Source organism: Peromyscus maniculatus, chromosome 7 (assembly GCF_049852395.1).
Source record: "Peromyscus maniculatus bairdii isolate BWxNUB_F1_BW_parent chromosome 7, HU_Pman_BW_mat_3.1, whole genome shotgun sequence".
NCBI classification, from domain to species: domain Eukaryota; kingdom Metazoa; phylum Chordata; class Mammalia; order Rodentia; family Cricetidae; genus Peromyscus; species Peromyscus maniculatus.
This window is the reverse complement of record NC_134858.1, coordinates 11,925,285-11,949,174: the sequence shown is the minus strand read 5'-3', so window position 1 is coordinate 11,949,174 and position 23,890 is coordinate 11,925,285.

Below are 23,890 nucleotides of genomic sequence, written 5' to 3'. Positions count from 1 at the left end.
CCGCGCACTGTGTCATTATGTAATGCACATGGTGTGGTCATACAATCTGTGCATGCATGGCATAGCTCCGTAAACCCACATGCGCATATGCAGGGAAATCCTTAAAAATCAGGTCACAGACTCCTCCCCTCTCTTCTGCCTCTCTCTCTCTCTCTCTCTCTCTCTCTCTCTCTCTCTCTCTCTCTGTTCCTCTTCCCAGGCCTGGTCAGTCTCTTCTCCCCCCCCCCCCCCACCTCCTCCTAATAAAGCTTTGATACTGGGTTTTATTGTCCTCATGATCTTTCAGCATGTTAACCAGTGCCACGTATTTAAAACCAACAGAGGTGAAGGGGTCGTGTGGGACAGCTGAGGTTTGCAAATTGTTAGGGTCCTGGAGAAGTGCCACGAAAATGTGTGACAGGGCTAGAGTTCCTAAAGAGAGCCCAGTTGCAATGAGGGACCTTAGCAGTTTTGGAAATGTCAGCGCCATGTGATAGTCACCAGAAACACCAGCCACAGTGAAATGGAGCAGGCTGGGATCTAGAAGGCTGTGTGTATATTGCCAAGGATGGGGCCAAAGAGGTGGTCCCAGCCCCTCGAGAATTCCAAAAGGATTGTGAATGAATACCAGATACTGGGCTTTAAACTGTTTGCACTGCTGGAGCTTGGTTTTGCTTTACCCAGATTGTGGTTATGCCCTGTTTTCTCCCTCTTGAAGTAAAAAAAGGTACTTTATTTTTGATATTGCAGGAACACACAGTTGAGAGATTTTAAACTTTTTTTAAAGAGGAAATTTAAGAGTTTTGCAGAAAATTTAAAAACTGGATTTTTTTTTTAAAGGAACAGTTTTTAAAACATTTAAAGTTATATGGCTATGAGACATTTTAAGTTTATAAAGTGATTTATATTGTTAATATTTGAACTTAAAAAGATATAAAGGGCTAAAAATTAAGGTCATAGCTATGAGCACCAAACACTAAACACCAGAAATTGGAATGTTCCTATCTTCTGATGCAGCAAGACAATGACCTAAGCAGTTTGGAAAGGGTTTGGAGCAGCTTCTCAACCTTTAAGTCTTGACCCTTTGGGTGTTGAAAGACCTTTTTACATGGGTAGCCTAGGACCACCTGCCTGTCAGATGTTTGCATTGAGATTTATAACACTGGCAAAATTGCAGTTGTGAAATAGCAACAGGAATGATTTTGAAGTTGGGAGATTACAACACATGGGGAACTGTATTGAAGGGTTGAAGCATTAGGAAGGTTGAGAATCGTTGGCTCAGAGAATGTCTCTCCTTACCTAAGGTCTATTCATGCTTAAGAATGTATGTCTAGCCTCTTCATCTTTGCCAGTTTTGTTAAGCTTAAGCTATTTTGATAAACTGAGTCATATAAGGAACTGTTATATTTTGTAATGTAATGGTGTACTATAAAAGGATCAGGAATGCCAGGCGGTGGTAGCACACACTTTTAATCCCAATTCTTGGGAGGCAGAGGCAGGTAGGTCTCTGTGAGTTTGAGGCCAGCCTGGTCTACAAAGTGAGTTTCAGGACAACCAAGGCTACACTGAGAAGCCCTGTCTCAAAAAAACCAAACAAACAAAAAATGGGTCAGGAAACTTCCCAGTCTCTCTGTGGTCTGGGTTTATGAGTTTGTGAGTTAAGTTTTATTTTTGTTAGGGTCCACAGAACACCCCACAGAACAGAGACCACCACTCACATATGCAATCAACAAGAGCATTGTTTATTCTAGCATGCTGGGGTCTGCCAGCCAGACAACAAAATGGCTGGGACCTGGAACAGAGCTTGCAGGCTCCTTTTATAGGCAGCCAGGAGGGGATGAGGTCATCCTGAACATGATTGGCTGGGGCTCTTCTTCCTGCTTTAACAGAGTATAGAAACAGAAACTGAAACCTAGCAGGGTACAGAAACCAAAACTGAAACTAAATTAAAAGTCAGGCCTAGTGGAGGCTGGGCCCAGAGAAGCCTATCCATGGTGCTGCTGTGCCCCCTCAATTTTGATACTAAAAGGAGCTTCAGTTGAGAAATTGTTTTTTGAGGGTCAGACTTAACAGAGATGAAGCTATAAAGTCCTTTCTCCAAGGTCAAGCATTAGACAAAAGTCCTCATTCCCTCTGGGGCTTGAAGAAAATTCCTGCTTACTAAAAATGGAGTCATTCTCCTTATTTCTGACAAAAGGAACTTGGAGCCTTACATTAACACATGGCTGTGGTGCCTATTAACTTGTCAAGGGCAATGCTAGCCTGTAGGCTCCCCCAGTTCCCGCTCATAAGCCCCACCCCAGCAAATCCTAGTCTTATAAAAGCTAATAAGTTATTGTAAACTCTTAAGGATAATTAAGAAAAATCTGACTACATTTGATATCCAGTGCATGGCATGACCACAGTCACGCCCATCAGCACTGCTACATTCTCTACCTGGGCCTCTTTGCCAGCACTCACAATAGTTGATGCTTAAGGGGACTCTGGAAAGTGAGCTCAACAACTTCCCAGGGCTGGGGTGGTAAACGCAGCTCCTGATCATACCTGCCAGCCTGAGGCTAGACTCTCAAGGAATGGAGGGGCCCACATAAGGGTGGGAAATACACAAGGTACTTGGATCCTGTATGTTGCTTTGTTGACTTTGAATTTTTTAGTGCTGACAAGAAAAGGGCAGTTGCAGAGAGACATTGGATTATGGAAGGAACTGCTGAAATAAACAAGCCTACATACTTTAGGGATGTCTTGACTTCAGGGTGGAAGTTGGGAAATGTGTTGCATTGGGGGAGAGGTTGTGCTTTTGCTTCCACAGGAAACAAAAAGCTATGGGTTCCTTCAAAATTAATAAAGATCATATTCGACCAGGGGAGACCTCCTGAAGATCTTGGCTGCAGATGTGAGGGAGGAAGCCAGGAAAGACTACAGGACAGGTAATCTATGTGCTGATTCCTCTATATGAGAAAATCTCTGAGACTAAATGAGACATTATAAACATTGGCTACAGAGTACTCATAACAGTTTTGTTATACAATCCAAATGGACTAAATAAATTTGGCAGATGTCTTTTACCTGCTCAAACATAAAACAAATCATCTTTAGCTGACTTGTGCACACTGCATATTCCATACTTATGTTAATACAGATAAGTATGTTACCATTAAAAGTTTGTATGTTTTCAGAACAAAAGGACCAGGAATGAATAAAGACAAGTAGCCTGAATGATCCAGCCACTCTGAATGCCTCAGTGACAGTTTCCTCAAAAATCTGCATCCAGAACAACTTCAAATCTGCTAGCTGAGATGGGCCAGCCTCACAGACTACTCCAGCCAAGACTTCAGATAAGCTCTACACTTTTCCATCACACAGAGACTAAATAAAATATAATACAGCTTGCTTTCCCAGGACTTGATCATTATCCAAATTTTCTAAAGGTCCCCTAGAAATGCCACTACCCCAAAACAACAGGAAGCAATCTAGAGAACACAATGTTCACATTCCCAAGAGGTGGGATGGATGGTTTCTGGTCATTCGGTGGATATTTGTCATTGTTTCGGGGGTTGCTTACAAGTTGTTATTGGTCATAGTCAGGATGGAAACTAAAGGAAGGATGTCAGATTCAGGGATCTCCCACCCCCCAAGAAAACAAAACACAAAAAAATGAGGGGGAATATATAAAAGGGTAGATTATTGAATCTACTGTTAAACTAAAAAAACAACTTCTAGTCTCAAATATTTCACATTGGTATGGATTTTTGTATATTGATACAAATTTAAGGTTATTTTTGTTATACTATATATATGTTTCTACCCTTGTTTAAGGTATTGTACCTATGCAGCTCATTTAAAAATGTAATGTATAATTAAGAAATACATGTTAGTAGTTAGTCATCTATAATAATCAAACTTGTAGTCATGTTAGGTATGTTTTCAAGGTCAAGCCTAGGTTTGTTTAGCTCAGAGACACTTAATAGATAATGGTCCTCAAACTTGTCAGAGATCTGATGATTATGGCATTTAAAATGTTTAGTGGGAAGAGCTTACTGTGACAGACAGTGATTCTCAGCTCCTAGCAGTGATCCTGAGATTTCCAAAGAACATGACAGGGAACCACAACAACTCCACCCTGATTGTGGTATCACTAACCACTGCACAAGACTGCCCCAATGTCACACCTGCTGCCAGGACCCTGCCCAAACTGTGGACCAGCAGGACAGTGAAGGGTTGGTTGCCTCACTTTGCCATGTTTATCTTCCACAGGAAAGCCTCTCTCACCTTCAACTGAAGTTGACCTGGCAACTGAAGACCGATGCTGTCCTGATACCCATGCCCTCAATGCCATGGAGACCACAGGAGCTTGGGATGGCCATCTGGGTAACAGACTAGTCTCTTCCAATTTAACTGATATATGTGGGGGCCCACAGAGGCTCCCTAGTAAGACCTTACTCAAGGTCAGAGAATCTGAGCTTGCTTTACCCAGCAGGGCTGCATAATGGGATGACTTGGCCATGACCTGGTTACCAGGTGTTTTGAAGGGTCTACACTTGGCTGTATGTTGTGCTTTGACCTTGAAATGGGGAGGCCTTTTGCCTCTCCCCTTGGCAATATATAAAAAGCCATTTGGCATAAACCCTAAGGTGACTGGGTATTGACCCAGGGCCCTCCCAAAGCTATCCTGTGTCTCTGCCTATATTTTCTATCTAATACTTCCTCATTCCTCTCTCCTCCCTACAAGATCCCCTCAACAAGTTAGAGCTGGACTCTGACAGACTCCCACAGATACACAGGCTATTTGTTATATTTTCTGCTATAAATTATCCTTCTCAGATCTCTGATGGTATTGGCGGCTAGGCTAACTGTAGCTTTGTCAGCTTAGCAGCAACAAGGTTCTTTCCCAAGGCTGCAGCCACCTTGTTAGCTTATTTCATACATAAAAGTCAAGACTTGCTTTTCCTAGGTCTCATGTAGAGAAAAGGTAGACAGGTTTGTTTTGCTAACAGGTTTCATATTAAAAGATAAACAGGTTTCAGATGTAACTTTCCACTAAAGGAACATGACTTGCAATGACTGTTCTCACTAATAACTGCTTATTCTCTGGTAAATTATTAGATGGAAAAAAAAGTATTGAAGTCTATGCAATTTTGAGGGTCTAAGAAAATGTTCTAAGATATATAAAGGCCTGAGGATATAAAAGCTTAAATAAATTCTGAGGTATCAGAAAGTGATTTAAGATGTAAATGCAAGTTGTGAAGGTATAAGTAAATGATTTAAGGTATGTGGAAATAGAAAATGTTTCAGATTTCTTTCCCCTTCTATGTATTGTTAAACCCAGATTTCAAGTTCAAAGCTTTAACATTGATCAATGGAGTTTTGATAAGCTAGTAGAGCACTGACTGCTTATTGTTCAGTCACAAGCTCAGGATTCTAGGTTTCTTTTGGTTGTCTTCTAAGTATAGACTTAAAGGTGCTTCTCATCAGGCCAAAGACATTTCTGTCCAATCTGTATCTGCCTCTCTGGACAGAGGGAAAATGTTCAAGCTTTTTAACATAAATCTATAGCTTTTTGTAGGAGTCTACTCTAGCTGTTTTAAAGACACCTGTTACCTGCTTTTTCTACATTGTGGATTTTAATACAGATTGGTAATCCTAATGATATCTAAAACTTTTATATTTCTTTTTGTAAACTAAAAAAATTCACATAAGCTTTAGAGAATTAAGAAAGTCTTGGATCCACTTCTCATAGGTCCAAAGGACTCCAGATAAGTACAGCCTAAATTTCCCCACCTGTCTATTCCTGAGGATGGTATTTTTCTCTCTCTCCTGGTCTTGGGAGTCCTCCCCTTCCCCAATTACTAGGACTATGGGCCTGAAAGTTCAAAATTTTCCTTTAAGTTCCTAAATTTTAACTTCTGTCCCTAGTCTCTATCTGTCTCAGCAGATTTCCACTTGGATGATGGACACATCTAAGCATCAGCTGCTGATTGCAACCTGATTCAAATGACTGGAAGCCCTAGACTTGCTGAAAGCTGATGTGGACCATTCCATCCAATGTGATTGCTTCCTGTCTCTTTGGCTAGGTCAGCGAACCAGATACTTCTGATGAAGCCCCATTGCCTGAATCCCTCTTTGCCTTTGACTAGCATTCCAGCCTTCCTGGGCTTCAGCAGGAAGTAGTTACAGAAGAAGAGTATGTCACTCTTTGCCCCTCAACAGGCTAGGATGTTAGATTAAAAGGAAACTTCTGGCATAGGGGACAAAATAGTGCCTATTGTGCCTATTGGCATACCAAGAAAGGTACCTGTTAAAACTAAATAGACCAGATCTATCAACAGGTAGATTCATTCCCTGAAAGAGTTCTATAGTATGATAGGGCACTCGCCCTGCTCTATGTAAAACAGAGAGGTGGTTATTATAGCTTTGAGAGAAAATAGTTGTTTCTGTATAAACCACTCAGGAATCATTAGAAATAATCGGGCTATACTTGAAAAAAAGTCATTACAAAAAAGGGGACCTAAAATGAAGTAAATAACTGGTCCCCATTTTCATTTCCAGGTTCCCTATAGATGGTAACTCTGATGTCAGCCATCACAGGGCCTTTGGTCCTTCTGCTTCTGCTAATTTCTGTTGGCTATTAATCACTGCCTTAACTAAATGATAATTCCTGTCTAGGCACCACTAAGCTGACGTTTATGAGATCCCAATATAAACAGGTATCCATCATAGAATCAAGGATCTGACTCAGGATACAACTGAAAGGTGGGCAGGAATGTGAGAGCCAAAGCTACATTTTAAGTTTTAATTACTATACCTAAGAGATCCATAAAACAAAATATCTCTGAACTTCAGAGACAGATGTGGTATTAACACAAGGATGCACAGGAATACAAATGTGTGCACACATAAACAGATATACACATGCATATACACACACTGTCATGGTTGGTGTCAGTTGTCAACAAGACACACCTGAGAAGAGAAAACCTTGACTGGGAAATTGCCTGCATTGGAATGGATTGTGGGCATATCTGGGGGGCATTTTCTTAATTGCTAATTGATGTGAGAAGGCCCAGCCCCACTGTGGGTGGTGCCGACTCTGGGCAGGTAGCTCTGAGTTGTGTAAGGAAGGCAGCTGAGCAAGCTAGAGGAAGAAAGCCAATAAGCAGCACTCCTCCGTGGTCTCTGCTTCCATTCCTGGCGTGAGCTCCTAACCTGGCTGCTTTTGATGATGGACAGCAAAGTATATGATGAAATAAACCCTTTCCTCTGCAAGTTGTTTTTTGGTCAGTCTTTTATTAAGGCAACAGAAAGCAAACTAGAAGAACCCATAAATACACACAAACATACACACACATACACACACACACACACACACACACATACACGCACACATACACGCACATACACATACACACAAGACTGGACAAAGCAGTATGACATTTCTTTAAGTGAATCTCAGAGCCTGAGAAATTAGAAAAAGTGCATGTCATACACAGAAGTCAGAGAGCTAGGGAAAAACTGACCAAGAGACAATAGCAGAAGCACAGCAGCCAGAGAGCACCTCGTGACCAGGAGACCGAGCTGTCTCCCGAAAGGCAGGAGAGGCCCTTGCTTGGCTGCATTGATGAGAACAGACAGTCCAGGCTCCTCCTGACACTGGTACCTTAAGCACCGAGTCAGGCCTGCAGCAGCCCTCAGCAAACGCTGCCCCGGGAGCCTGACACGGCAAGAGGTTGTAGGAAGGCCTAGAATGCCCTGCCACTGGTTTTGTAAGCCATCATGGCTCGGGTAGGAGGCAACAGTGGCAAAAAAACCTGGATAAGCGTTAGAGATGCAGTTTTACAGGATGAGGCATCTATATGGAAGCCTCTAGGGGAGCCAGGTAATACTTTGTGTTGAAGCTGTGCTGAGCAAGCTAGCAGCTCCTGTCCTAAGCACTGAAGTCATTGGGGCAGTGACATCAAGAGAAAAACCAGCGTGCTGAGATAAAGTCAACGTAAGGTTAAGAATCTGTCGGGGGTGGGGGGGGCTGGAGAGATGGCTCAGTGGTTAAGAGCACTGACTGCTCTTCCAGAGGTCCTGAGTTCAATTCCCAGCACCCACATGGTGGCTCACAACCACCTGTAATGAGATCTGGTGCCCTCTTCTGGCCTGCAGTCATACATGCTGTATACATAATAAATAAATAAATCTTAAAAAAAAAAAAAAAGAAAAAGAAAAAAAAAAAAGAATCTGTGTGGAAGACCTTATTACTTGTTGAACAGAAACAGCTTTCTCACAACTCGCAGCCTCTACAACCCGTGGACCTCACAGCTAGATGTCACTCCCACCCCTCAGCTCCCATCTAAGCACTGGACTCTCCAAGGCTGCTATAGTCCTGCCAAGACAACTGTGTGATGGAGTCTCCAGCTCTGGGAACTCCTGGCCTGCTCCTGAACTGAAAATCAGTTCAGTCCCCTATGTTCCTAGTTTTAGCTAATGTCTGGCCAGAGTTGCTGTTCCCTCCTTGGTCCCTGCCTGAACATTTGGAGTCTTAAGCTATCCACTGATCATATTCTATGGGTCCTTGGCTCAACCCTATCTAATGGCCTAGCTACCAATCAAACACTTTCTACCTTGCTATCCTTTGGGCTTCAGGGAGTCCTAATCTGTGTCTTGTTGGGTTGATACATTCTTGCCTCATTCCAGTGAGTGACATTCTAATCGTGGAAGAATTGTAGAAATTTGCCCATTGTGTATTATTCCGTTCTGTCCCCGTGAGGCTTGGAATCCAGAAATTCATCTAGAAAAGACCATCCAAGGGGTCAGCATTTCAGAGTGGGCCCAGTCCTCTTCCTGCTTATAAAATTAATAACCCAACCTGGTCTACAAAGTGAGTTCCAGGACAGCCAAGGCTACACAGCAAAATCTTATCTTGAAGGAAACACACACACACACACACACACACACACACACACACACACACACACACACACACACACACAGAGGAAGTCAGCCTTTTCACGTCCAAGGGCTCTAAAAAGCACTGGGGCTAAGCCTTCTGGGTGTCCCAGTAGCACCAGCCATGGCTTCATTAAGGTCTGGTCCTGTGTGGCTTGAGTCTGCTGAGGCAGGAAAGCTAACAACCGGGGGAGTCCAGGCCAGTTACACTCTCCACCTTTCTTCTGCCCCGAGCACCAGCTGTGGAAAGAATTCTCCGTTGGGGGGCTTCTGGGGTCTCTCTGATGGGTTAGATGGTTGGAGGATGGCAAGGGCCTCTCACTAATCTTCATGTCAAAAGGCAGAATGTGGCATAAAGCGACAGCTTCGTTTATGATTGTAAAAACAGGTGTGCAGCTCCGTGATGACTCTCCCAATTAAGTACGCCTTCAGTTAATACCACTGAAACTCAATTATCATTAACAAAGGCTAGGGGAACCTTTCCTGTCCCGGCCAGCGGGATCTTCAGCAGAGACCCTAGAAGGGGGAATGGCAAACAAAAGGGACAAGAGACACAAAGAATTGACAGCAAGACAGTATTCTGATCAAGCTGAAAGTTTTTTTTCCTCAGGTGGGTTTTATTTTATTTATTTATTTATTTTATTTTATTTTTTGGTTTTTCGAGACAGGGTTTCTCCGTGTAGCTTTGTGCCTTTCCTGGAACTCACTTGGTAGCCCAGGCTGGCCTCGAACTCACAGAGATCCGCCTGCCTCTGCCTCCCGAGTGCAGGGATTAAAGGAGTGTGCCACCACCGCCCGGCTTCAAGTGGGTTTTATAGTAAGCAGACCAGGAAACTTTCTTTGGGAAAAGATCAGGGGACTACTGAGTTGACAAGCAACCCAACCACAAAACATTGTTACTAATGGTCAGTGTAGCAGAAAGATAAGGAAATGTTAAGTTATTTTCTAATAACTCAGGACTTGTCCAGGCATGTCAAAAGTTTCTGGTTAGTGACTCAATACTGGACAACAGAGACTTAACTCAGGCAGGCAATATGGCATGGCTCTTAAAACTGTCCTCGGTACTTTCCAAAATGTTGGCTTGGGAAACTTAAAATTTTTTAAAATAATTCCTAAAATTTAAAAAAATTGGAAAGTAATGATTCACCTTCTCTTTAGATAACACATAATCTTTGCCCAAAACCCCTTAATTTAGGTCCAATTGAACTGGTCGATGCCACTTAAATATTATTAGTTTGTCATTTAGAAGGCAGAGTCTCAGATATAACTAAGGTTGAGAGAAACCAATTGGATGCAATTGACTACGAATTTTCATTTGGACAAATTTCAAATATTTTTCTAAAAATTAGATTATTTTCTTCTAACATGGACAAGGAATTGCACCCTCCATCCGGCAGTAATTTTGAGGCACTTCATTGGAATCTTGAAATATTAACTGTATTGGGTTGCTTCTTCCTTTGACAGGAAGAAAGGGACTTACTTTGGCCCACAGGTTGAGGAGAAACAACCCACAATTGGGGGGACGACATGGTGGTGGGAGGCATGAGCAGCTGGGACTCCTTGTGTCCTCACATCTTGACAGAATAGGAAGTAGAGAACAGACCGGAAAGGAGACTGGATTAAAAACCCTTGAGGACATCATTCCTCTGATAACCTCCACCTTCTAAAGTTTTCACAATCTTTCAGAATGGAGCAACAGCTGATGACATGACATGTAGATACTTGAACTTCTGAGTGGCATTCTGCATGCAAACCACAATGATGACCCAGATACGTGACTGGGTAGACGGATACCCACTTGAGGTAGAAGACATGTACTCCACACACATTCTTACCACTTCAGACTGTGCTCATGGGACCTGCTGCAGATTAGTGGAACCAGCACCCAGTCTAAAAGGAGATCCGTTCCACTTTCCCCCAATGCCAACCCAGTGTCCCGGAGATTGTCCCAGGAACAAGGAACTGGTAAGACACTGCAAACTTACTGATGGCAAGGGCTTCACTTGGCCAGAGTCATCACATCTGCTTGTCAGGTCTACGTCCTAGGGCAGACAGACTGCAGACAAAACTGTAAACATGCCCACGATTGTCCTCGTGACTCAACACAACACTCTGCACTTTCCCCTACATCCTCTGCACCATCTCCCTCTTGTCAACCCCCCTTGGGTCCCCAGAGCTGCAGGTGGACCTCCTCCTTTCTCTGCTCACTAGACAATCTTGACACATGGATGTGGGCGATTGGACTTAATATTCTAAAAAGTGTTCTTGAGTTGGGCATTGGACTCAGGGGTAGAGCATTTGCCTAGCATGCATAAGCCCCTGAGTTCAATCCCTAGTATCATAAAAAAAGTAAAAGAGTTTTCTTAAAGAATGAAAATGAGGTGCAGGGGTGGGGGGTGGGGAGTGGGAAATCATGGTATGTGTTTATATTTAAGCATATGGAAGGATTCATTTAGTACCTACAACAAATGAGTTCTAAGTCTCTTTCAGAAGGAGAGTTGCATGGCAGTGATGTGCAGCCTTGATTACACATTGGATTCACCTGGAAAGTGTTTGAACCTTGCCAGTGTCTGGGAATTACTCCAGACTAGGCAATCAGACTCTCCAGCAGAACATCTGGCATTGCAGAACCCTCAGGAATCTGGCATTGGCAGGTGTGGCAAATTTTGAATGAAGAACTTGTCTTTGTCGTGTTCTAGTATCCTTTTCTTAAAAGGAGAGGGTGATTCCAATCTTCCCACCACATGCTTGGCCAGCAGGGCATCTACCCATAGAAGAGGCTCAGTAACACTGGTTCCTTCCTGAAGGAAACCCCCATATAGGTCCCGGCTTCCTCCTGGACCCCGGATTAGGCACAAACCACACCCAAACACCTGTTTTCACAGAGAGCTCCTTTATTAAGCAGGGAAGAAAAGTTAAAGTGGCTGCTTCTGACTCAGGCAGAGAAACAGCAGCAAATGAGTTTGCAGGTGTAGTTTTGAAGAGGAGGAAAGGGGGAGGTCTGTGTTAGGATGGGCTAGGATGGGGTGGCAAAGGGGATAGGGGACCAGGGAGAAGGGGAAGGGGACAAGGGAAAGAGGGATGGGATATCTGTCCCAGAGGACAAAGGACTGCCTCTGGATAGAAGGGAGACAGATGAGGCACATAGGCAAGTGATGATTATAAAGGTAAAGGAAGAACCCCATGGTAGGACGAGGTGTTTAATTTTAATTGGGCACGTCAATTAGGTGAACCAAAGGGGGCTTTTCATAGCTGGACCTTGGTAGTCGACCTCAGGAGGAGGAAGTGACCTTGGTGACTAGCTTTAGGAATGTAATCTACAGTTTTTAGTAAAGCAGAGGGAATGGAAAGGAGGGCAAGGCCTGCCAGAGCCACTTGTTGGAGTGGGCTGGTGTCCCTTCACTTCCGCCTAGTCTGTCAGGAATCTGAGCCAGAAATTACACATTAGGAGAACTAAGTCCCATGTTTGGCTCTATGTAAACAACAAATACTTTTCTTTTTGAAGGAAAAAAATCCCCTTGACAGTCCTAGAACCTCCCAGAACAACTCCTCTCAACGTGGGCCACCCTCATACCTTAACTACAACTCAGCCTTACCCCAAAGATGGCCAGGAGAAGACCTGGGGACTGGTGTGTACGTGAGGAAGTGTGTGTGTACACATGAGTGCACAGGCGTGCATGCACATACATGCGGAGAGCAGAGGACAATCGAGAGCCATCCACATTGTTTTGGAACACTCTCTCACTGAATTTGGGTTCACCAAGTAACAGTTTCTTCTGAGATTAAAACACTCCACCTTGCTGGGGCAATGTCAATGGACACTGGGGCTACACAGAATGACCCCATCTCTGAGAAACCAAACCAACATCCTCCCAACCCTGTAAAAACAAAAATTCCATCTTGCAGGAAGTTCCTTAACCAGGAAGGTAAACAACTCAAAATAGCTTCAGGAAGTTTCTAAAACTGACCAGATTCACTAGGCCCCTCTCTACCAGAATAAGCACTAAAAAGCTGACGGAAGGAAGCTGAGCCGCAAAGAAGACTCTCTGACAAGTAGAGCTATAAAAAAGACTCCAAGACCCGAGCAGCTGCCTGGAAGAAGCAGAAACCAGCCGAGCTGCCTGGCTGGCTATGAAGTCCCGGGGGTCTACCTGTCTGCCTCTCTGGTGCCATGATTTAAAACACATACTATCTCGCCTGTCTATTGGAGAAATTATTTTGGCCACTCCACGTAGTTAAAAGGATATTTATTTAATGGCGTAACTCACAAATTAAGTAATGGGTAGGTCGCGGGGTCTGGGGAAGGTGTAATGCAGTCCAGCGGTGTTCTCCGGAGCTCTGCACAGTCAATCTGCACCGGTCAGCGTTCCGGCACCGAGAGAGCGCCCAGAGCGAGCGCTGGCCCATCCAGCTCTCGGGTCCCCAGGCGCCTCCCCTCGCCCCGCCTCGTAGGCGTGACAGTTGCCAGAGTCTCAATGGGGGTTGGAACTTCCAGAACCAAGCTGGAATGGCTACCCACTACATCTCCCCCTTTTTGTCTAAATAAGAAGGTTCTAAATTAATACAAGACTATATACAAAGGAATGGTTATCAAATATTGTCCAGAAATAATGAGAGATAATGACCTAGATAAGATGTAACTACAACCAATGCAAACAATATCAAGCAAGAAACACATACTAAAATCCAGAGAAGTATAGAGCATAGGTAAACAGCATGTTATAAAGATCATTCAAAGGTGTCCTATCCTAAAGAACCTGAACCTAATACTTAATATGTTCTATCTAAGATATTATATATACTAAGTTGTAACTATTGTCATATTGCATATCGCACTATATATTCCTACCTCTGTTATAAATATCTTGTGTATTGTCACAATTTTGAAGTCATCGTTCTTCACCATACATTTGCTTATAGACTGTTTACCTTATTTATGTGAAGCCTTAGTCCTTAGGTTATTTCGATAGATAAGATTTATAGATTTATAGTCGCCTATGCCTGTCATCTCTATAGTTACGTTAGTTAGGTTATCCAGATTTACAGATACATAGGTCAGATGGGCAGGTAATCTTCAAACACTTCATAGACCTGGAGAATATGGCATTTAAATAACTTAAAATTCTGTTGACATGAGACACAATTGCTCCTGGCTGCACCAATTGATCCCGAGAGAATGTTGGGCTTCTAAGACATTTCCATTTGGAAGTTTGTCTTTTGGCACAAAATGGCCTACTGGGCAAAGAACTGCCCTTGCCTTGATGGCTGACAGTACAAATGCAATGCTGTCCTTTCTGGACAAGCGGGACACAAGGAAAGCGACCACTGTACTCTGCCAAGACAGGGTAAGATGGTCTCTCAGAATTCCTGCTTCTGAAAATGGTCTGTCAGATACTCTAGGCCTATAGCCAATTTGAATGCACCAACAATGCTGAGAAACATTAGGTGACTGTCCAGACTGCCAGCTGTCTTGGTCTACTCTTGCAAGATTCCCGAAAGTTGTTTGCATCCATCTACCATTTCTCAGGTACCATTATGTTCCTTCTCAGGTCTTTGATGTGGTTGAAAACTAGATAGTTATAATTTCCTCAGTTATGATAAAAGATAAGTTAGCTATAAAACCTTAAACTCACAAATATAAGATAGATAAGACATCTTCTTTAATATTGTAACTATAATTCTTGCTCGGTAATTGTTTTGTTATATGTAATTTTACTATGTTAAAGTTAAAACCTTCCTTTTTAAAAAAAGAAGAAAAGGGGAAGTGCTGTGGATATTACTCTATGTAAATAAAACACTGATGGCCAGTGACCAGGCAGGAAGTATAGGCGGGACAAAGAGAGAGGAGAATTGGGGAAACAGGAAGAAGGGGAGAGACACTGCAGCCACCGCCAGGACAAGCAGCATGTGAAGACGCTGGCAAGCCACCAGCCACGTGGCAAGGTATAGATTTATAAAAATGGGTTAATTTAAGATAAAAGAACAGTTAGCAAAAAGCCTGCCACGGCCATACAGTTTATAAGTGATATAAGTGTCTGAGTGATTATTTTATATGTGGATTGTGGGACTGCGGGGCTTGGGGAAGCTGGAGAGAAGCCCTCCGGCAACACCTGTCTTTCTGTGTGCTCTATGGATTGAACTCAGGTTAATGTGTTTGTAAAGCTAAGCTACCTCCCCAGCCCCTGGGTATGAGCATTTTTAAAGAAGTTTCTAAAGTAAGTTAAAGAATAAGTCCAATGGTCCAAAGATAGATTTACCTTCCATCTCTGCCTCTTACAACATGACCTTAAACACAGCACACAAATTCCCCCAGATTGAAAATGGAGATGTCATGGGCTTATAGTCATAAGGATAAAATGATATAATGTAAGTTAGAGGCTTTTAAAACCACAAGCACTGGATGAGTTTAGTTTTTATCATTTGGAAGACAAGAGTCTTTCAGGCTAGTTGTCTAATGGGACACAGCCATTCCAAGACTCTAGTACTTGGAGAGGTATGGAGATCTGGGCAAAGGGACACACCCAAGAACATGTGTGTGACAAGACCTTGTTTGCTTTCTCTGTGTTGATAATTCATGAAACTTTAGGCAAATTGAAAAAAATGGTAAATTTCTCTGTCACAAACAACAATCTGCCTGATGGTGAATGGTTGCTGGGACTTTTCCTGCAACATGGATTCTCCTTCCCCAGTGGTTTCCTCCCGGACTACAAAACTCCCCCACTGGCGGGGCTTGGAGGGAGCGTGGACCAGTTCATTATTCTGCTCACGCAGTTTCTGGGCATCAGGTTTAATTTAGCTGCCAGAGCAGTAGGATGCTGGGATTTTTTCAAGCCTTTAGCCCTTGGCACTGTAAATCAGCCTGAATGTCAGCCAGGAAGAGGACTGAGATGTGAGCTAGCTATAAGCCCGCAAATTCCATTCATTACTCCTGAAGTAAGGGGGGAAACAATAAACGTTGCATTTAGACTCACCTTTGGGACACATGTTAAATATCAAGAAGCATGAACTGGGAAGTTTCAGGACTGCTTCTCCTCCCCACTAGCCTTGGCGTTCAGATGCCCACTGTACACTGTGGCCCCACAATGTCTAATGTGTCTGTAGACAGTGGTTCTCAGCCATGTCATATCATTTGGGGGTCTGAGAGAAACCAGTACCTCAAGCCCGATTTCAGACATGCTGGTACAAGTTGATTCAGAATCTATGTGTTAGGGCTGGGGGAGGGGGGGTTGGCTCAGTTGATAAAGTTCTTGCCTTGGAAGTATGAGGACCAGAGTTAGAATCCCAGAACCCATGTAAAAATGCTGAAATGATGGTGCGTACTTACAATCCCAAAGCTGGGGAGGTGCAGATGGGAGGATCCTGGAGCTTGCTACCCAGCCAGCCAGCGTAAATGATGAGTTCCTGGCCGGGGAGATACCCTGTCTCAAAGAAGGTAAATGGTATTTCTGAGGATGACACTTGTCCTCTGATCTATGATACATGCACACACACATACACACCTGTATTTTAACTTACATTCTCACACATGATTCCTCCTCGGCATACCAGGTTTGATCATCCCTGTTTGATAACATCCACTTATCAAAGCATCCCGAACAGCACTCGGTGTTCTCCATCTCACAGACCCATCAGTGCTGTGACCAGGTCAGAACCACACAGCTAGTGACTGAGCAGAGACCCACCCAGCTCTGCTGACATCAGGAGAGAAGCACTTCCCACCGGCAGCAGTCGGGGTTCTCAGAGCAGTGGTCTCAACCTTCCTAAGGCTGTGACCCTTTAGTACAGTTCACATTGCAGTGACCCCAACCATAAAATTATTGTTGTTGCTACTTCATAACTGTAATTTTGCTACTGTTGTGAATCATAATGTAAATATATGATATAGGATATCTGATATGCGATCCCTGTGAAAGGATCATTTGACTTCCCCATGAAGGTCATGACTCACAGGTTGAGAACCACTGCTCCAGAGGAACAGAACTTAAATGAATCTCTGTCATATATATATATTTGAAGTCAGCATCAAATCTGCTTCATTTTATATTCCTAGCACCTAGTACTGCCTTGTAAGTAGTAGGTATTAGTAAATTGGTTATGGGCAGGGGTGGGGAGAGTGTCTGCTTATCTTGCACAAATACACAGACACATACACATGACTAAAAAATAAGAAAAACAAATCTAGAGGAAGCCCATGATGGAGACGGGGCTCACTACCTCCCGTGTTATGGATATGGAATTTGAGGTTCAAAGAGGTTAAGTGACTAATCTAAGGTCACACAGATAAGTATTTATCCAAACTCTTCCAGAGCTCTCGCTCTGGATAATTCTGTCTTTTCAGTCTCTGACACGGTCTGGACTGCTGCTGGTACCTGGAACAAGTGTCGTGTGTGTGTGTGTGTGTGTGTGTGTGTGTGTGTGTGTGTGTGTGTGTGTGTGTGTGTGTGTATGTGTGTGTGTGTGTGTGTCAGAGAGGGGGGAAAGGGAGAGGGAGAGAGAGAGAGAGAGAGAGAGAGAGAGCATGTATTAGAATGACCTACAGGCTGTGGTCCAGCTAGTCCAACAGTGGCTGTCTACCAATGGAAAGTCTGAGTCCAATAGTTGTTCAGTCCCTGAGGCTGGATGCTCCAGTTAAGTCTTCAGTATACGCCAGAATCTGAGGAAGTAGACTCTAATGCCAGTGGAGGAATGGACTTGCCTGTGAGAGTGAGGGCATCCGGGCAAAGAGAGCAAGCTTCCTTCTTCCATGTCCTGTATATGGGCTTCCAGCAGAAAGTATGGCCCATATAAAAGGTGGATCTTGCCACCTCAAAAGATCCAGATTAAAAGTGGGCTTCCCACTTCAAATGGTTTAATTAAGAAAAATCCTTCATATGTGTGCCCAGCCGCTTGAGTTTTAGTTAATTCCAGGTGTAGTCAAGTTGACAACCAGGAATAGCCATCACACCACCCTACCCATTAGGACCGTTACCAAAGACACGGAGTCTATAATTTCTTTTGCATCTTCCTGGTACTGTTCTTAACAGATTCCCTACAAATGGACCTAAGAGGGAAGAGTTGTCAAAGACACAGGAGATGAAGATGGCGGCAGTCAAGCTCTTCACTGACAAGGACCATTGCCCAAAGTCAGAAAGATTTCAGCTACAGATTTCTGGTAACCCTGGAAACCTGCTTCCGTAGCAAGGTCTACAAGTCCTCAAAGGACAGGGTGAAGAATAGAAATGTAATTGGAGAGAGGGCGAATGGAGCCCTTGAGGAAGAAAGCTGCCCTCACATCTATGAATGCTTCTCTGCCAGGCAATGCCCCAGAGCAAAATACTGCCGCCAGGTCAGCCAAACATCCGGTCATGGATGGAGAGCATTGCCTCCAGGATCTTGCACGCTTGTCCTGCCTGATCGAACATCAGGTAGCAGCAGCAGGCCAGGCTGTGCCAAAGACTGAAGGAATTATACAGAGGGAGAGTCCTGGAAGGATAAGTGACCTTAGTGAAAGCATCAGCTCAGAACCCTAAGGCCACATTCTCTGCACAAAGGAGATTTATTTGCCCCAGAGGGACAGAGAGCAGGGATTAAGAGACAAAGACAGGAGATAAAGGAGGAGGGAGACAGGGAAGGGAACCAGGGAGAGGGAGCAGGGGTATTTGTCCTGGGGGGTGGGGTGGGGGTGGGGGCAAAGAACTGCCTCTAGATAGAGAGGAAATAGGCGTGGCCTATAGGCAAATTGCAGTTTATAAATGTAAAATGGGAGGCCCTGTGTTAGGGTGAGGTGTTTCCTTTTACTTGGGTGTGTTGATTAGGGGAACCAAAGGGGGCTTTTGATTGCTGGACTTCAATACTTTGATAGCTGGACCTTGATGGTCAGCCTCAGGAGGAGGAAGTGGCCAAATAAGGGAACAGATCTTGGTGACTAGCCTGAGGAATGTAATTTAACAATTTTTAACAAAGCAGAGGGGCTGGGGAGAAGGGTAAGACCTGCCAGAGCCACATCAGCCATGCATGTGCTGGCCAGAGTCCTTCACTTAGTCACTTAACCTCTTCGAACCTCAATTTCCATATCCATAACACGGGAGGTAGTGAGCCCTGCCTGTCTCCATCATGGGCTTCCTTTAGATCTGTTTTTCTTATTTTTCAGTCATGTGTATGTGTCTTGGTGTTGTGCAAGGTGGGCAGACACTCTTTTGCCCCCAATAACCAATTTACTAATACCTACTACTTACAAGGCAGTGATGGGTGCTAGGAATATAGAATGGACTTGATGCTGACCTTAACTTGTTTACAGGCTGGTGGGGAAAGGTACCACTGAATTTTGTGGTGTTTTGAATAAATATTTGTTAATGTAAAATGTATTTATCGCTCAGCAAGCACTCTTAACCACTGAGCCATTTCTTGGCTTCCTGTGCTGTGTTTCAGACTGGACACATGCAAATACAGTTTGTGTGGAAGAGACAAGGAGTGGACTTGGGAGGCTCCTTGACAATGTGGTCCACCCACCACTGAATCACCTCACACTTCACTAGCAAGACAGTGTTCTTAGTCGAAACATAATCCTAGCAAAGCTGTGAAATGAAATGTTTCTCACGAAAGATAATGACTATTTACCACTTAATTTGCGTCTCAATTACTCTATCCACGGGTTATTCAAGTACTGTTCTGAAGCAAATATCCTCGGAGAGAATTTTCAAAGCCTGCCCTGCTAAACTCTTGAAAAGCTGTGGACTCCTCCAGCCAGCGAAGACTGAGCAGAGGTGATGCCGAGAGCTACACCGAGTTTCTCACCTCTTTCCTTCTTCTCAATGGCAGAAAATGTTCCAGGAGGAGGTGGCTGCGTCAGCTTGCACCTCGCTGTGGGCCCGTGTGAGAAACAGAGCTCAGAAATGAGCCTCTGTATTAATATAAACCTAGAGAGAGAGTTGGGAGTCTCATTTATTATGATGGCATGCTTGTCTTACATGCCCTGGAACCCATCTCTTTGTATTCATGCGTGTCCAGTCTGAAACACAGTACCGGAAGCCCAGCAGCCAGTGATTTCTGTCAAGGTCAGCACTTTCAATGTGATAGTGGAACTCTGGCCTTCAAATGTTTGTACTCACCCCCCCTCAAACCTAACAATTATAACTTTAGTTATAATTTATCATGAGAAAAGTCCATGATGGAGGCTGGAGAAATGGCTCCATGGTTATGAGTGCTTGTTGGGCAAATTCAGAAAGACAGGCTTATGGACATACACAGTGCAGATTTGACCCCAGCCCAAAGCACCGTGATCTCCCACCAGTCAGGAAAAGGCCACATGCACTTTGATGATTCCAGGGCATGTGTGTTGCTGTGTGTTCTCAGTCTCTCTGTTCCATCTCTCTTAGCACGTTAAGGACCTTAATACACTCTGACCTCCATCCTGGCATTCTACATCACAACAGGGTCCCTTTTGAACACACTGAACCGTCGTGGGAGAAGGCTATGGGGAATCTCAATATATGGCTCTCCTTTAGACTTTATGAAATAAAATCATCTATTCGGCCTTGCTCAGGCCACCTACTTGTCTAGAAAATTACCAGACACTTATCCAAGACTAAAAGATTGAATTCTTGTAACTCAGCAGCAATCATCAGAGGTGTTACTGGCTATGTCAGATTTTCTTCAGGTATGAATTTTCATTTCTTCTCTCTTTCACTCTTTCAACCATGGAAATAAGGTGGCAAGGTTAAAAGGATGCTGCTGTGGATTCTGAGAAAGACAGGCTCTCATAAAACAGTATCCCCACATAACCGTGGGAAGGCCTTTGCTCTCTCAGAACTTCACCACATCTCTAAGTATGGAATCACCACCGAGAGCCCGCTGGTGACTGGGAGGTATCTGACACCAAGGAAACATTCCGCAGATGATAACCATACCTCATCACCACACTTACCAAGCCTACATCCCCTCCTTGTGGCTGACATTTTAGAGTGGAGTCTTCTTCATTAAGCTAATGTGCTGAAGTTGTGTGCATCCCTGATTGCCCAGCTCCAGACTACGATACCTGGAGCTGATAAACTCCTATTTGCCACTTAACTGGTTATCAAATGGCCTGGAACATAATAAATGTTCAATACAAATGATAAACAAAACAATGAAATAATGGGCTTTGAGTGAGGTTGCTCAAACAGTTCACCAAAGTTCTCCTTTCTGTTTCCTCCATGTAGTTCACTTTCTGTTTGGTATCAATCCTGGCTCCCTTGTGGCAACCATCAGATGATAGGAATGGTGTAAGTGTGTGTGTGTGTGTGTGTGTGTGTGTGTGTGTGTGTGTGTGTGTGTGTGTGTGTTATAATGAGGACACACACACAGTACCCTGAGCTGTTCAGAAGATGATTGTCACAACAAAATATGCTTTCCAACACAGCCTGTGGAGCTGTGTGTCTATCCGCGCCTGTGCAGCCATTAGTGTTCCTCCTTACTGGTCAGTGCCTGAGGGGTTCAGAAATGAGCAGGCCTTTTCGCTGTGCTGGCTGCTAGGGACTGTTTTCCAGGAATACACAGTTAACTAGCAAAAGTTACAACCATCTAGTGGTTTAAATTATATATGAAATCATAATAAAAATTTTAAAAGGTAACCAATGCTGCCACTTGTATTTAATTTTATAGCATGTGAAAAATAACAAAGTTTGGGATTTGTTCTTGAATAGATGTCACATCTTTCTTTACCTGAACCCCATATCTGTCTAGTGTCCAATAAAACCCCTGCTTTGATGTGTCTGTTGTACTACAGTGGGCCCTCCATTTTCCCCAAAGCTTGGGACTGAATTCAGAGATTTCAGGAGCATCAGGGTCCAGCAACTGATGAAACTCTTTATCAGCCAAGACTTCACTCTGAAGTTCTCCAGAAATACAAAACCGTTCTTTCCCCACAGGCGTGTTCTGTGAGTAAAATACAATGCGGGGCCGGGCGGTGGTGGCGCACGCCTTTAATCCCAGCACTCGGGAGGCAGAGCCAGGCGGATCTCTGTGAGTTCGAGGCCAGCCTGGGCTACCAAGTGAGCTCCAGGAAAGGCGCAAAGCTATGCAGAGAAACCCTGTCTCGAAAAACCAAAAAAAAAAAAAAAAAAAAAAAAAAAAAAAATACAATGCGGGATTTTCAATGGCAAAAGTGCTCTGTGGCAAGCTGCCTCCGAGTCCCCAGATGATTAGGTTTAAAGGCTGGTTTTAGGCTCTGCTGCAGAGGAGGAGGGTCAGAATTTCAGAGAGAAGCTCCCAGATTAATCTTCCACATACTAAACTGTGAGAATCTCTAGTGTATTGATTAGAAACATGGTCTAGAGTTACATGAAGTCTAGTTTGTATTCTTAGTGACCTCGGGCAGGTGTCTAACCTCCCTCAACCTCAGCATGCCATTTCCACATCTGAAAAACTACCTTCATACATTGAAGACAAAATGAAGCCAAGATTAGGCGTGGAAGCATGATTCTCTCTCTGGCATGCCAATCCCAGGGGTCTTGTTAAAATGCAAATTTGGAGTCAGTGGCTGTTAGTATGGGCCTGAGATGAACTTGTTCTAGTAAGTCTCTGGTAAAGCCAGTGGTACAGTCCTCCATCTGCACCTTGAGTAATTACCAGGTACATTACAAGCTCCTGAGGATGGTTATCCCTTCCATTATTCATCTGGGGAAAGATGGACAGAGTGTGGGCACTGGGTTTTTTAAACTTGTTTTTTCAAAAAATGCAGATACTTAGGCTCTTACTTAGAAGATACTGAGAGTTACCCCAGGCAGAGCACAGTGATCTATGTTCTTCTTCTTCTTCTTTTTTTTTTTTTAATGTGCACTGGTATTTTTCTTGCATGTCTGTAGTGGGACATCGGATCCCCTGGAGCAGGTATTTACAGACAGCTATGAGCTACCATGTGGGTGCTAGGAATTGAACCCAGGTCCTCTGGAAGAGCAACCAGTGCTCTTAACTATTGAGTCATCTTCCCAGCCCCTGGAATCTATGTTCTTAAACTATGACCCAGGAAGGACATCCAGAGGCTCTGCAGTAATCAGCATGTCACGTGAATATTGTTTTACAGCCAGTGAGAGATTTCCAGGGTCTCCCTACTAAAACCTCTTATTCACCATGGTGCCAGTCTACAAGGTTCCTGTCACCATATCAAAAGGGAAGAAGGAAGATGTTGTCCCCAGACCTCAGACTGCTCTGGACCCTCTAGCAATTACATGGCCAGCTCCCACAGCCCTCTGATCCTTTACCACACAAAAGAAAAGGTTACAAGATGCCAACATCAGGCATGTCCCAACTCCATTGTTTGCCAGCTGTGGGATGTCTGACATGATGTTTGCACTCCCTGAGCCCCAGATACCCCACTTACAACACAAGGAAAATGTCCAGTCCATTTACTCACAGATGTGTTGTTATCTATTAAATTTTCCTGGTACCTTAGGATCCTAGGTCTCACTAGGGAAGGAACAAGCCTTCTATTACACAAGGGTGGAGAGAGATAGGCACAAAGGCAACAAAACAAAGTGCTGAGCAGTGTCCATGCTTGTCTGGAAACCAGGCTTATTAAAAAGCAATGTCAAGCCGGGCGGCGGTGGCGCACACCTTTAATCCTAGAACTTGGGAGGCAGAGCCAGGCAGATCTCTGAGTGAGATCCAGGACAGGCACCAAAGCTACACAGAGAAACCCTGTCTTGGGGGGGAAAAAAACATAAATAAATAGCAATGACATGGGCTGGAGAGATGGCTCAGCGGTTAAGAGCACTGGCTGGAGAGGTCCTGAGTTCAATTTCCAACAACCACATGGCAGCTCATAACCATCTATAATGGAGTCAGATGCCCTCTTCTGGCACAGAAGCATATGTGTAGATAGAATACTGATACATCAAATACATAAAGAAAAAAATTTTTTAAAAAGCAATGTCATGCCAGGTGTGGTGGTGCACACTTTAATCCCAGGACTCAGGAGACAGAGGCAGGTAGATTGCTATGAGTTCAAGGCCATCCTGGTCTACAT